The sequence below is a fragment of the Manacus vitellinus genome, unplaced genomic scaffold, assembly GCF_001715985.3.
Source record: "Manacus vitellinus isolate BGI_N305 unplaced genomic scaffold, ASM171598v3 scaffold_5_pilon, whole genome shotgun sequence".
In the NCBI taxonomy this organism is placed as follows: Eukaryota; Metazoa; Chordata; class Aves; order Passeriformes; family Pipridae; genus Manacus; species Manacus vitellinus.
The window spans coordinates 24,602,588-24,618,752 of record NW_021940682.1 but is presented as its reverse complement, the minus strand read 5'-3'; the positions used below and the strand labels follow the sequence as shown (position 1 = coordinate 24,618,752).

The 16,165-nt window shown below is 33.4% G+C and overlaps 1 protein-coding gene across 1 annotated transcript in view; it reads left to right on the top strand.

Annotated features, from left to right (window-relative positions):
• TMTC3 (transmembrane O-mannosyltransferase targeting cadherins 3) overlaps positions 1–13,627 on the top strand; it is a 45,481-nt gene extending 31,854 nt beyond the window's left edge. The window contains exons 17-19 of the mRNA XM_018080543.1: positions 3,342–3,458; positions 12,051–12,112; positions 13,558–13,627. The gene's annotated coding sequence lies outside the window, so the exon portion shown is untranslated. The remainder of the gene's footprint in view (positions 1–3,341; positions 3,459–12,050; positions 12,113–13,557) is intronic.
• Positions 13,628–16,165: the final 2,538 nt, after the last annotated feature.

The window sequence follows — 16,165 nt, the reverse complement described above, 5'->3', positions numbered from 1 at the left end:
AATAGACATAGCAAGGTATTTTTAATTATATGTGTATTCATCTACGCACAATGAGAGTAGGTGGAGGAGGAAAGTACAACAATTACAGGATGTCTTACCAAAAGTAGAAGTCATAAATCTTGATTTTAAAATACCATCTTGAACATGCATTCACCTTTACAATTTTTAACCCAGTCCTGCACTTCTGTTGTACGTGAGCATCAGTCTATAGCACCGACTGCCCAGTACCAAGAGCTCAAATGAGATTCTGACAACTGGTGCTTATAGAGAAGGGAATTAGTTGTTATCACTTCTCAACCTCGGGGTGAATAATCAAGGCTTGCTTGTTTGTTTGGGTGGACTGCTCATTTCATCTACAAAAATATCAGTCATTATGGATGATTATGTCAGTTTGCAAGATATAGTGCTTTCTCTGTTGATAAAAGAAGTTCAAAGGGAGCTTCTGAATACCCTTCCTGCCCCCTTGAGTAAATTTTAAACAGATCTGGAATGCTAGGCTTTCTTCAACTCCAAACATTTATCAGTTTTCCACAATAAATAGCTACAAACAAATACATAAAGACAATGGAAAGGTATGTGAAAGCTTAAATCTCATGAAATGCAAATACTGTGCAAAAACATAAGCTGAATTCTGTAGTACTTCTTTAGATGTATTTATATGAGAGGGTTTCCATGAAGTTACAGTATGATCTTTAATGCCAAGTATTATTTGTATAAGTCACACTGTGTTTCTGCCCCTTACTTGGGTGAATACAATCAAAGTTTTAGTACAAATATTTAGGTTTAAATCTGTCTTTCCAGAGGTAATCCTTCAGATGTCTTAATAGATAGTGCAAAACAGCTAATTGGCTAGAATATTCATGAAAAGCAAAAATAAGAAGCATAATTAAGTTTTAGGAGTTTTTTCCTTCTGATCAACATACATGAAAAATATAGGTTGGAATAAAAAATATATGTATTGCACAATGATAAAAGCACCACTGAAATTATAAAGATTCAGAAATTAAAATGCTGCAAAAGAATTTTTCAAAGATTTTCTAATTATCTGCACTGTTTTCTCTTGTGATAAAAAGGAACCCTCTTTCCATTGACTTCCTTTTATCTTTTGATTTTTTTTGTTGACTGTAAGACCTTTTCCCCTAAATAACAGCTTTTTAGAAAAATTCTGAGTACAAAATTGATAGATAATCCTTGAACTTGCAAACACAATACACACAGTGACTGTAGAAAAAGAAAAAAATACATAAAGCAGAAAGCAACTGAAATGCAAGAAGACATCTAGGCAGTTTTGTTTTAAAAAGTTAATAACAAAATAACAAATACTGTTATCTTAGGCTGTTTCATATCTGGATGTCCTAAGCCTTCTAGCTGATGAGGAAATAAAGCAACTTCAGAGTCTAAAAACCATGCTACATGGTTGTTTTTACTACTATACTGCTTCTTGTTCAGCACTAAATAAAATTATATAAAGGGAATGAAGGTGAGATTGAATTTCAGTAGCACAGTCTCTGTATTTTTTTAATATCTTTAGGTTGTCTTTTCTTTGTTCTCTTTTTTTGTTTCTGTGGCAGTGATACTTTCTTACACTGCAAGTGTTCTAGGACAGAAGGGTGACAAGAGGAGCTAGTTGAAGGTTTTTAAGTATTTATATATAACTAATAAGCATCTTCAGTGTTCTGCTCTTTGCTTTTGATTAAAATACATATGAATAAAATATATAAGTATATAAATTGCAAATGTAAGACTTTGCTAAAGAACCGGAACACAATTATTTCAACATTCACTATGAAAAGTGCTCATTGTTGTTTATTATTCAAAACTATTGTTATTTGGAACAGCAATGCAGAAAAATTCATACAAGCAGTGATGACCAAGTTACTGCTTCAGGTTATTACCTGTTGTGAAGCAGTTGCATAAATCACACAAATGATCAGCTAACAGTAGAGACTTACATAAATAAATCAATATAGTTGTGTAATATAGAGAGCATAACACCATGTGTGACTGAATTTTGCTGTTGTGTCCTAACACTGGATTTCTTTTTTGCTCATGATCTGACAGGATGTTGAAAACGTAGGGGTTTCTGCTTCCAGGGACAGCAACTGTACAGACTGTTGTTCATCTGCTGTTCACTATCACTTCAGAGGTGAAGGCTGTTATCTTTGTACTTGACCTCTTGGTAACTCTCTTGTTAAAAAGAGAAGCAGAGTGTTCAGTCAACAGGCTAAACTAGAACAAGATTTCCAGATCATGTTTATATCAATCTACAGATAAGGATGAAATTAGCCACCGTTGTTCTGTATTTCTGTCCTACATTCAGCAAGTTACAGAATGTCATCCTCATAGTCCTAGTAGCAACTTTGGTACAGCTTAGGCCAGTAACTATAAATCTTAAACAGCAATCCAACTCCTGTTCTATATGTGACAGGATAAATTGCAATGCTTTCGATAACACCACTGGAAGATGTGGCCTCTGGCCTGAGAAATTTGTCATCATGGAAGAATGTGATGATCTAAACTAGGAAATAAATAAAAATGGCATTTTCATTGTATGTTTGGAACTAGCAATAAAGCATCTAGTGTCTTAGAAAGCTTCTTAATTCTACTGAAATATGACAATCTTCATGATATTGCTTGTTAACAGTTCTCCAGGCCTGTGACTTTTTTCTTAAGGATTTATTGCTTATCTGCAACTGCATAATTAAAGGAAAATTAGTAATTTGCTTTTAAATGTTACTGTCAAATCTCATAATCACAAATTTTTAATTTTAATTCAGCATGACTGTGCATAAATCCTGAAGCATCTGTACATAGAATTGCACCAAATAGTTAAAGTGCTGTGAAGACCATGTTTGGAGTATTGCAGGAACAACATGACTGGAAAGCGTTAAGAGGAATAAAAAACATAAGTCCAAGACTTTTGGGTACAAAGGTACAATCAGTGTGTCAAGACGTGTTTATTCCACAGAATACTGGATGCTGGATCAGTGTCACTTCAACTTGCTTTTCACTTTTTCTAAGCATTCACCTTCGGTATCTGAAAGTGGGTTACATAGACATAGACTATGGTTTCATTTGGTGTGGTAGCTCTTAAAAGGAATTCCGTGGTGTACCCAAGGTGTTTGGGGGCTGTAGCATATGAGGTGTGAAGAGAGGCTGAAGCAACTCGTTCTGTTTTGCCTGAAGAGACAAGGTTATAGGGGCTTCTTACTGCCATCTTCAACTCTATGGAGGTATTTGCACAGAAGCAAATAATGCTTAAGATAATAGACACAAGCTGCAGCAGGGGAAATTCTAACTAAATGCAAGAAAATAATTGTTCTCAGCATTCCCATTTGCAGATGATCATACTATTCAGAGGCACATCACCCCTTTGACATATTGCCTGCTTCAGACTCTTCAGCAGCCATGTCCCAGTGAGAAGAGGACTGCTGGCCAACTACTTCAGCAGAGCCAGGGTGAGACATTTTGCAGTGACAGATACCACAGGGGCAAAGTCCGGGCATACATGTTAGAATTGTAAAAGGTACAGAGAAGGATAACAGTGACTAAATTAATGCAAAGGCATCACAAAGGTCAAGCATTACTTATGCAAGGATTTTCCAGGGAAGAATCATGCAATTTACAGTAAAGGTGAACCAGAATTGACATTTCTTTATTTTTCTTAGTACCAGTCTGAATGACTTCAATGGATGAAAATTTTGTTGGTAAAAATAAGATCTTCACAGAGCACAAAATTAAATTGTTGTTCATTGCAAGATGCTGCGGTTAAAAGATCCTAAGAACCAAATAGCGACATTCATGAAAGTGAAGATCTATGAAATATGATGCAACTTTTGATTTAGGAAGACACTCATGCAAATTCCCAAAACCTGGTAGGATGTACCAAGAGAAAAACTACCGTGTTATTTGCATGATTCCTAAACTCTTCCCCTAACCATTTGGCAGTAGAAACAGTCAGAGACTCCACAGCAAGCAAAATTGGTCTGACCCATACCATAAAAAATATTATTCTTAAGTTCAAAATCATTAGAGAGAAAAAAAAGTAGAAAAGTTTTGTTTGGAGTAACATAGAATAAACAATTATCTATTGTAGCTCCAGTTTTGGTTGTATAAATATAGATGAAGATTTTGTCTGTAATGTTTTTGGACAGAGAAATGCTTGGGAAACTTTGACTTTGCAGATACAGACTAGAGGACAAATACCAAGGATATAGTAGGACCTGGATAGTTGTGTGCATGCTGACCAGCCGATTTTTAGGTAGATAGGCTGTGAACCTGCAGAAGGTGGCATTTATTAAAATGAGTTTTGATAAACAGTGGAGTGTTTGAGAGGTTATGGCTGTAAAAATAATGACAAAAAAAAACCCAAAAACCACACAACAAAAACCAAACCAAAACTAGTTTTTCATTAAAAACAAAGACAAAAAACAAACTCAGATGGATTTATTTTGAATTAAGTGGAATTAAATGGCTGTTATCCATGTCTCATTCTGCAAAAGGCGGATTTTATACACAGATATACTAAGACAATTAAAAGGATAGGATAAATAAAGAGAAAGGTGGAAGTAAAATACCATAATGTTCTCAATCTATGTAGATTGAGATGCTATTCTATAGTTGATTTAACAGATGAAGAAAACAGTTGATATCATCTTTCTAAAATTCAGCTCAGGAGCAACTAATAGTTAAAGTACAAATGACAAGAATTGGTGGAATTATTGGCAGATGGATAAAAGCTTTGCAAAAGGGAAAGAGCAGCAGACAGTTCTGCAATATCTGATATCACAGTAGTTACTAGTGATGTTCCTAAAATAACTTAGTACTGAACTTCTTTAATAATGTCAGGCATGGCTCTGGTAGAAATACACTAAAAATGCTGATTGTATTTGGTGACAATATAAATATATAAGCATTGTCAATACAAGGTAGGGTGTTGTATGAAAATCTCTTGTTACAACTGGATTAGTAGAAATGGGATGAAATTCAATAATAGATAATATCAAGTGATGCACACTTCCCCTTAAGGGTGGGTCATCACAACCCTGCTACTGGTATCAACACTTCTGTTGAAAGCTAGAATTTTGCAAATAAATAAGGTGGAAATGTACTGGCTGTCCTACATAACTGCATGATTATAAATTAGTGAGTTCATTTAGCCAGATAATGAGATAACTGTGTTGAAAAGTTAACTCCAGTAGAAATAAAGACACTGGTGATGCTCATCTGGAATACTTGCTTATTTTGATTGCCTATGTCCAAGATCAATAAATTCAAACCAAAACAGTTATGTGAAATCTCTACTGAGTGAATAAGTAAAGCTGAAGTGACTTCTGCTAAGAACTAGAGCTTGTTATCTGAGGCTAAACAAGTCAAAAGGGCATGTCTTTGTTAAGATATTCAGTAGGAGGATAAAAACTGGCAGAAATGTTACCATTTAGGCTAAAAGCCAATGTTTGTACAAGAGCAAAAAGAGAGAAAACAATTATAAATATACTCAGACTGGAAATGAGGTAAAAGGCCCAGTCTACTGGAACGATATATTTTGATACTATCTCTAAAAGAGAATGGTGAGGGGAGGGAAAAAAAAGGTATTTTAAACTAAGGCTATGAACAGTTTTGAAAGTGAATGCATGAAATGCTACCTGTAATAATATAGAACTACATTTTGTGATTCAGGAAGTTCATTCTAATTTTGTGCTTACTTAAAACACTCTCATCTGTGAAATGATAGGAATTTGCATCCCATCTTCTGTTTATTTCAGAGCATATGTTTAAATTAGAGGTACTCTTGCGAAAGCAACAATGACTATTGCAAACTGGTGTATTTTACATGTGAGATCTTTCTGCATGGAACAATACAAAATTAGATCATGTTAAAATTGCCTGTTTTCAGTGGTTATAATTTTACTTAAATCTTAATTCAGTAGTGAAAAGTTTTCTAAACTTGCTCATTTATTGTCTTCCTCAATTATTTTGCCATCTTACTCTTTCGCATCAAGAAACTTCTATTATAGATTAAATAAAGGAACTTTCAAAGAACCAACTCGATATTAAGACAAATTCTCTGATGTGAAAGTTCCACAGAGTTGTGTGTGTCAAGTTACTGGTGCAGTTCATGGGGCAGGATATGAAGTTAACTGAAAATTTGCAGTAGAATTCTGTTCTTATGAAGGTGCAAATAATTGCTGATTTGTATCTCTTGGAGATGGTAGTGAAAGCCTTACAAAACGTTGGAGTGAATCATTATTGAGGGTAATATGAAGTTAGAGAAGAATATGCAGATTTCTCCATTTCTTTTCTTGCTTCCATGCCCTCTACCTGGTAGGCCAGTTTGCTACAAACATTTATATAATAAAATATATTTATTCTGCATAATGATAACAATAGTAGTAGTCATGATTGTAAATTAAAAAGAAATTGAACATGTATTATTTTTACTGGATGATGATAATTATTATTATTGATTTTTAATATTGTATATAGTTCTGACTTTATACAAAAAGTAAGTCATAGGTCACAGAGTTCTTTCCTAGAAACATTTTAACCATTTAAGGTAATAAAGAATTACAATGCAATAGTAGAACCTGTTGTATTCTGCTATTCAGGAAATATGAGGGAAAATGGTTGCTGAAGTAATTTGCTAAATTTCAATTTAAACAAAACTTATGTCAGCTACATCTTTTACATGTTGGAAAAAAAAAAAAAGACCAGGGAAAGTGAGTCTGAATTCACAACTCAGGAATGACAATCTCAAAGAGAATGTACACTTAAAAATAAAATACTGTGCCTAATTTAAGATATTCTTCCTGAGCAGCAAAGGTTTAATCCAAAACCTTTAGCATGTGCTAATATTCATCCCTCAGTGCCTTCTCAGTGTAGAAACACCTCTTTTCCAGATCTGATTCCCTCTGGAGACAGGTAAACACCCTGTGCCTCTACTTGCTGTGCTGTAGCCAAACCCTCATGTGTCTGTATTTGAAAAAAAAGGATACAGACAGTTTGTCATCCATTTCTATTCAGCAAATTCTTAAAAGTAAATATATCTCTTCCTCAGATTTATCTTACACAAAGCCAGTGTAGACAGTTAATTTAACAATCACAAGAGAATTTTTTTCTGTTTACTATGATATTGTAGCTTTTCCCACTTTTTTCCTTAAGGATCGTGCTATTTATTCTTCTCTCACCTGCAGTCTTTACAGAAAGTGTTAGTTGCCTTCAAATCTTTTGTTTCCTAGAAGATGTATGGTTTCACCTGTTTCTGAACAGTTCTGTAAATTCACGTGCTAGACCCATGAACTTCTTAAATGTTTGACTGCCACATGAGGGATGCAAGGATGAAGTGCAGGTCCTCAGTAACCCTGCTCAGCTGTCATATCATGCTGAGGCCTTCCTTGTGCACACTGGACTCACTTCAACAGCACTCTAAGCTTCTGCTTGTCAAGATCTTATGGGGTATGTATGTGTGTTCCCAAGTCATTAAGGCACCGAAGTGGTCAGTTCTCAGCCTTCAGGAGATGGAAACACTTTAACTTGTGTTTCTATGGAGACTTACTCCCTTTGACATTCTTAAAATGCGTTGGGAAGATATAGCCTTGCACAAAACGTAAATCAAGAAAAAGACATTTAATTTTATTGTGGTTTAGGGGGTTGGTGATTTTATTTTTTTGTTGTTGTTGTTCTTTTGGTTTTTTTTGTTTGGTTTTTGTGTTTCTAGCAATCAACTGTGTCAGCTATATCAACTATATCTGCTTTGTATGCAGAAGTTTTGGGTTTAAAACTAGGTTCTTGATTTGAGACTGCCCTCAAGTCTGCACAGAGGCATGCTTCTCATACTCTCTGCCTGAGAATATTCCATTAAGAGCAATAGGGATTTAGTTTAGATCTTCATGAGGACACAAGCTGTTAGGAGTCAGGGGAATTCCCCTGACACGGGACCTATTCACATTACATCTGAGAACGTGAATCATCTTTTATGCTGCTTTATCTCATCTTTATTGAAAATGACAGTTTTGTTGTTTTTATTTAATTGTCTCCTATATTCACAGAGAAGAGCTTGAGTGGAACTTTTTTTTCTGTCTGGAATGCTTTATTTTGTAAAGACAAAAAAAAAAAGACATTTTTAAGCAATCAAACAGATGACTATAAGGATTTGCTTTTTAAATATCTCAGAGTTCTGACCTACAACAGCTAAGTGCTTAATTAGTCTGTTTTGAAGTCAGACCCCAGATATGTCTCATACAAGAAAAGAATCTTGATTAAATTCATCCCAAGTGTGGGATAGAGGAGGCTAGTCACTTGTATTGCAGAGTAGGGTTTTTTTTGTTTCTTTGTTCTGTAATATGAATCTGGCAAAGAAAGCTGTTTTGTTTTAATTTTCTTTTAGGGAAAAATGTCTGTTCAAATAAATGCTTGTAAGTTCTCTCTTCGTGTAGAAGACACACACACTCAAACAATCCAGTAAAAATTTATCAGACCTATGAAAAAGATCATGCATTCTTCTATAATTATAGGAAAGCATGGGATAGTGAGATAGCTTGGATATGGGCAACCAAAGTAATTGAAAATAATTCATTAAGATTAGCGGCAATGAAAAAAAGGTAATACAGGGATAATAATGATAGGGCAAGTAAGTATCAGGCAAAAGCAACTCTTACAAATCTATTGGGTCATTTTCACTCCCAAAATAATGGAGTGTAATTCAAAAGGAGTATAATGAAAAAACCATAGAGGGGTAGAGATGAGGGGAAATTATACATATAGGTGTATACCTATGTATTATATATGTATATGCAATATTTCTATGCACATACATATTACGTATTAGTATATAATTTTGTCTACTTGACAAATGTGTGTATGTTCTATAATGTATACATGTGTAAAAGTTTTCTGGCTGTTTTGCCACATTGTTATTCATACATTTTAATGAGTTTCTTATGAGAGTCTGTGCCTGTGTATGTTATTTTTCACAGCACTATTAGATTATCATTTTCTTTCTTTTCTGCATACTTTTTTTTTAAAGCAAAAAGCACATTGGATCAGATCCTGTGGGGGTTTGAAATTTTCAGAAAGATTTGTGCTGTCCACATGGATAAGATATTGTATGACTAAAGTAGGAAATTAAGCATGATGGAAGATACTGTTTTGCAGTGTACTAGCTGCACCCTAATAATTGATTGTGCCCCTGTTTTCATTCCACAGTAAATGAAAGGAATCTAAAACTGTGCTGAAGGTGGCAGTTTCCAATCAAATAATGCATTACAGATTCATAGCCTGCCTTTTTCTCACAATAAGACAATGAGAACCATGTAACAGTATTGATTATGGTATTTCTCAGCCTGCCATGTTACTCAAATTAGTAAGTAAACAACAAAAAATATCATCTTGATATTTCAGTAGATAAGTATTGTGCAAGAGATTACTTTGATTAAGTGGAATTTTGTATAATGAATGTAGAGTTTTCACTGTATTCCCTATTCAAATACTATTTCCAAAAAAGATTTCTTAAGTCACGATCACAGCTATTCTCACAGATACCTCATTTTTTACTATGTAAACAATTTGAAAATATTAATATGGAAATTGTGCTTCTACTTACACTTCAGTTATTTTATTCCTCTTGAGTAATTATGTTTGGAAATGATACTATCCAAATAGAAGAACTCCTTTAATGATACAATTTTTCACATATATTTTCAAGTAACTTGCGTAAGCATATCAGAGAGATAAGTGAAATCAGATGAGGTAGGAAATTGTGTGGGATCTAGAGCAAGAGGACTTGAAAGGAGAAGAGGTCCTGGGGTTAAATCTCCTCTTTCATAACTCTTAAATACATAGAAACTGTTCTGCTGTTAAATCATAGTGTTTGTTTGGACTTTTTAATCTCTAATGAGTTATACAAAAGAAAAAACACATTAGCCCCATGTTATAAAACCACTGAGAAGTTCATGTGGTTTTATAACAATCTGACAATGCAGATACTTGAGAGTTACAGTCAGCAATGAATTCATTTAACTTTGAAATAAAATCCTGCTCAAAGATTAAATTTTTCATGAAATTTTAAAAACATTTGTATTTATAATATAGAAAATAAGGATGTAAGATAAGGAAAGGGAATATAATTTTGATGACACTAATCACAAATTCTGTAGACCTATGCTTTAGATGTGTGATCTTTGCTGACAGCAATATATAAAATGAAGAATATTTGTAGAACCTTTAATAATATTATAAATAGTTTCCTGTATATGCAAATGTACATCTCAGAAATGAAACTTTCCAGTAGACTGAGCATCTGAGGAATACTTTCCAAAGAGACTTGAATGATGACTGCTGAAAATGTGTTCATAATTTGTTATGGTTAGCCTGTTCATAATTAGTGCTGCTAGTAGTACATATTTCAGAACAGTATGCGAAATGTTAAACTCTTCAAAGGACCTTTATAATCACTATGTTTATTTGACCTTACTGAAGATTCAGCTTTTATTTTGGATTTGTAGAGGTCAACACTTCTGATTTCATAACAGATCATTTTTCTGGTAGGTCTATGAGATCTCAGGTTGTTAGAGTAAACATTAGGCTTCTTTTGAATTATCAGAAGCAAACAGTGAAGATGTGACCTTTGGTTTTCTTTCTTTTTGCGCTTTTACATGACTAAAATAAAAGTTCTTAGCTTTTAAGGTCAAATGTTTTAAAAATTAGTATGAGATACTGCCCTCCATGAAAAATTTTGGTGAAATCTTTTCCAGTAGACTGATCTTTGAAGTACTGGCTAGTGAACTGAATGAAGTCCAAATTACCTTTTTATTCTGAGCAGAACTGTATTCCATGTGATTATTGTATATGTAACTTGCATTGAAGAGGTTAAAACTTATGCAAAGAATGAAGTTCTCATGACTTTTGCCTTCAATGAATTTTAGAAGATAGAATTTTTCTACTCACAATGGAACTAAGGAGAAATTAATGAAATTCCAAAGAAATCTCTGCTTTATATCTATTGATGTCAGTACATTGGTCTTTTCTTTCTTGATGGTAGTGATGTCTGCTTATATCTCAGAGAACAGAAGCTGTGCATGTATTCTAAAGGCAGGTTGTCAGATACTCTGGAACCCATGACACCAACATTCTTACTGGACCACTGTTATCATACAAGAAGTGGTAGATGATCTGAGGAAAGAATCACTTAGGAAAATCAGTGAATAAAAATAAGTAATTTCAATTAACAAATATTCCCACTGTACAAGAGGTAGCTGCATATAGAGAGTTTAAAAATTACTCCCCTGCTTCAGAAAATTTATGTTTTAAAAGAGAGTTAATTATATCAAGAGTCATAGGAAAATTATTTATGCTATTCGTGAGAGTCATATTTTAGTTATTTGACTGTAAAATAAATAACAAATATTCTTAAGTAAAACATTTTTTAAAAAACCAGTTTATAGAGCTTTGTGTTTTGTTCAAATGAACTTTTGAAGGTTCAATTGATTTTGGACAATGTCAACACAGCAGTCTCACTGGGATAGGGAAAATCTGCCAGGATGTTTGGTGGATGCGCAGCAGGTTCAGAAAAGCTGCACTGCTGGAAGCAGTGTGACCACCAATCTTGTAATAACCTGGTAATTGACCTTGTGAATAAGCTTGTAAATGACCTTGTAAATCAGATCTTCTTCAGAGATTTGCTGATTCTCTTAGCAGTGAAGTAGCCAAAAACATACAAGGAGAGTCAGAGCCAAAATCTTCCCATTTACTGGAAAGTACTTTCAAAAAGTAAACAAATTCTGTCAAAGTAGAATCCTAGTTTTCAGGGGCTTTGTATGTTTATTGGAAATGTCATGTGTGAATATCTTTTGCCTTCACTGAAAGGTAGCCTTTAGTCATAAATCTGAATTCTAAAGGTACTTTGACTGAAGCACATAGTTCGAAGGCACACATACTAGGTTCTCAGTGCTATTCAGTAAAATCCTTATGATTGCAGTATTTCACATGATATCTTGGTAATGTCAAGCCTGTCTTCTACTTGCAGATAAAAATACTTGTTGTCTGTGTTACAGGTTCATTGGTTTGGGCTACATTCTTCTTCTAAATCCTGCTAGTCTGAAGAAACCCAAAAGAAGTAAGCTGGAGTTTTGAAGTTACATTGATTTGGGCCATTAGCAAGATTTACTTAGTAATTGATGTCAAGTATGCTATGAAAATATGTATGCATTAAAATACAGTGATGCACTATAATCCAAATCTGAAAGAAAAAGAACATCAGTTGTGTAACCCCTAAAGGTTAAGAAATACTTAGAAAAAATTTCCATTTCAGCAACTACTGTTAAATGGATAAACAAGTTTCTGTCTCTGAATATAGATAACAAACTCTTGCATCACTTCTCATGTTCTACTTCTGCTGTTCTGATTTTAGTAGTCACAAGAAATCATGACTCAGTTTCTTCTGAGATAAACCCATAACATCCTGCAATACTTTCTAAACATTGAGTCAGGGAGAAAGATAGTGGCATTTGCCAGTATTTCATATATCAAAATAAATGTTATTGTTATGTTTATTTACAGGTATTTAAATGTAAAATTGTGTAATACAAGTCAGATACCTCTTTTACATGAAAGTTAGTGGTTTATGTGCAAATATAGGAAGGTACTAAGGTACTGTGATTAGTTACCACTAAGAAAAAGATAAAGAAAGGCTTTCTAATTTTTTATATTAAAATATTTTTTGGTCCAAAGAAAGTTTTAATTACTTTTACATCCTAACAATTGAAGAATATGAATTAAACAAAAAATAGCTAAAACATTAAGGATATTAAGGCTAATTTATTAAATCCCACTGGAAAAGAAACAAACAACATTTTCTGCAGTAGAGGATTTTGTATTAAAAAAATGAAGTCAAGAATACACTATAGCTTATTCCCATTACAGTCTTGAAAACTGAAAAATGTAGGAGACTATTATCTTTGTACAGCTAAGTCCCAGAAACACCTTCCATCTTTGATGAGACCTTGGAGAAAGCTGAATAATGAATCTGGTTTTGCTTCCTGATTTCCAGTTTACTACACTGCACAATCTTTGTTCGTGCACTTCAGCACCGAGATCAGTTTTCATTAGCAAACCATAAGCAGTAGCAAAACAATAGAAGGGAAGAAAGAAACCATCGTACAGTACCAAAAATGGAACATACTAATTTACTGAGTCTTGCTTATTAGATAAAGAATTCAACTTAGTGCTGTTAAGGAGGTATTAACTTTAATTTTTCTATCAATAATTTTTAAACAAGACTGAAGTTAGCTTCCAATGCTACAAGATTTTTAATTGCTACACTTAGGCAAGACTTGCTATAGGTGATGGAGAAATAAACTGATCTTCTTTTTTGTAGGAGATAAGATTAATTCTTGTTCTGACATCTTGCAACTGTAATCTCTGTTAGAAGATCTTTGTGAATTGGACAATCAGAAAATACCATAGTAGTGATAACTAAGACTTTGGGAGGAGTTTCTTTTATGTTCAAATTTAGTTGAATTTATTTAGACTGTTTCTTTTCTTTTCTTATTTTCTTATTAGTAAAGTAGCTGTTCCTAAGAGGTGTGTGTACCTTACTTCTCTTTGTGTTGCATCTATTAAATCTGCGTAGGTGAGTAGTGAACACTCCCTAACCTGCTCCCAGTAATTCCAACTCCCAGACTATTTTCAGGAAATATTTTTAGCAGCCCAGCTGGCACTGGGTTTTTTTGTTTGTTTGTTTCTTTGTTTGGGTTTCTTTGGAGTTTTTTTTGTTTGGTTTGTTTTGTTTGGGTTTTTTTTTGCATGGCCTGCCTTTTTTTTTTTCTCTTTAGTCTATGTGTTAGTACTAATTTGGGGGACAAATTTAATTGGTGCTTATCATCAAAATGCCTCTTTCTATGACACTTTGGAATAAATGATAGCAGACCCTAGAGCAGGGTGTAGCCATACATAGTACATATAGTTGACATTTTTAAGAGAGAACCCAGCTCATAATGCACTTTTGCAGGAAACACTCAAAGCAGACCAATGTTTGCTTCCAAGGAATGCTTCAGTATTTCATATTAAGCAGTCATTGGAACAGGGGTTAGGAATCACATTTGACTCATTCCTGTTAACAAGGACTTCATTAATGCAGTGCATTATTACCAAATTGTGTAAAGGTTGTTAGGATAACTTAGTTTCTAAGAAATTTTAAAGAAAACCAGTATTAAAAAACTACCTAATATCTGAATTTTGTAGTCTAAAAGGACTCAGAAATTTATTTGATTCTTAGAAGGGTCATTGGGGAGTGCATATTTTAGTAAATGATGAATTAGACCTGCAATAAAAAAAATAGTAATCTGCTAATAGTTCTAATAAGAACTACTTTTAGACCACAATTTCAGAAGGTATATAGAAACCCTCTTTAACTAAGCATAAGCTAGACCAATGGCTGGCACAGTGACTGCGTAATGATACTTCAGATTTATAATTTTGTTAACTAAGAAAATGTGGGGACTTTAGTACTTCCAGCATGTTGAGACTCTAAATTCTTACAGCAGACTGTAGTCTGCTTGCACATAACAACCTTCCAGAGATGAGCAGATTGACAACAGAGCTGAGACTGTTCTGCATTACATGTTAATTATGTAGTTGATGGTTATTTTTTATTTATAGAAAATGAAAGATAAATTTTGCTTTTCCATCCCTTGAAATAAAAATGAGGTTTATATTTCTGTTCTTAAACACTTTATTAAATACAGCTACAAAATTTCTTATTTTAGGGTCCTGGGAATTTATTTTTCTTTTTATTTTCTATGTATTTTACCTTATTCTTACCTGCTGCTCCTCACTGTAAACATAACTGACTGAATGTGTTGGGAAAAGACGTAATCACATGAAACACAAGGGATTTAATCAGAATTGTATCTGATGATCTTGTTAAAAAAATCTTACTCTGTAAATTAATAATACTTTTTAAAAACTGATATTATGTTTTTCTGAACAGTATTTTAAATGCTTTTAAAATGCTGGGACTGCTTATCACATAGACTCCAGTCTCTTGGACATAGAGAAGATACATGATGTTTATCAGAAGATCTGCACTCTGACACATTTATTGGCATCAAAAGAATCAGAGAGCAGTGCAGATGAGAAGAAGCACTGCACTTTAAGTCATCTTTTCACATTCAAATGCTGGCTTAATGAATATTATGAGAACAAAATAAATGGAAATAAGAAAAAAGAGATGTGAGAAAAAATTCAGGATTTCGACTAATTATTACCAAACAAAATCAGTTAAGAATCACTAAAAAACCCATACCTCGTTTACTTATTATTGGTTCATTTTGTAAGGAAGGCTATTAATTGCTATTCTTGACATTGCTAAATTCTTGTTTCTTGCACTCAGAGGCCTTTATTAAGGTTTTTGACAAAACATTTTATTTCCTTTATAATAACAAGTGTTTCTGCATGAAGAAACATTACAATTCTTTTGTTTGTTTGTATGATTTCCAGAAGAAGAAAAATGAATCAAGATTTTTTTAAAAAACCCAACACCTAAGGATTATTGAAGACCAAAGGAAATATGATTCTATGAAATGAAGAATTTTTGAACTGAAAGATTCATGCTTGTTTTTTCATGTAGGTGTTACTGTGAAGGATTTTACAGAGGATTAGATAGATGAAGTCTCATGGCCAAGACTGAGTCAAAGGCAGAGTGTATTAGCCCTGCTAATGAATGCTTTATCTTTTCTCCATCAATAATATTTTATTTTTAAATGACCAGTACCTAAACATTACAATTAGAGCCTCTTCTTTGACAACCTTAATTAAATTGAATTAATATTTAATTAAATATATGACAATTTAATACTTTTATTAATCTGTATTTATTTGTTGTACTGGTTTATAATTTGGTTATTGGGTCTGTCTTTAAATTAAATTAAGATGATGTTTTACTCAGAAAAAATAAAATAAAATAAAATAAAATAAAAAAACAAACCCAAAACTTAATATCACAGCCATCTTTTTAGTATAATATTAAGTAGTAGAACTACTGTTAATAATCGGTAGGTCAAGCAAGGTGATTCTCCCTTCTCTGCTCTCACAAGTCCCTACCTGGAGTACTGTGTCCAGCTCTGGGGCCTTCAATGTAAGGAGGATGTGGACCTGTTGGAGCAAGTCC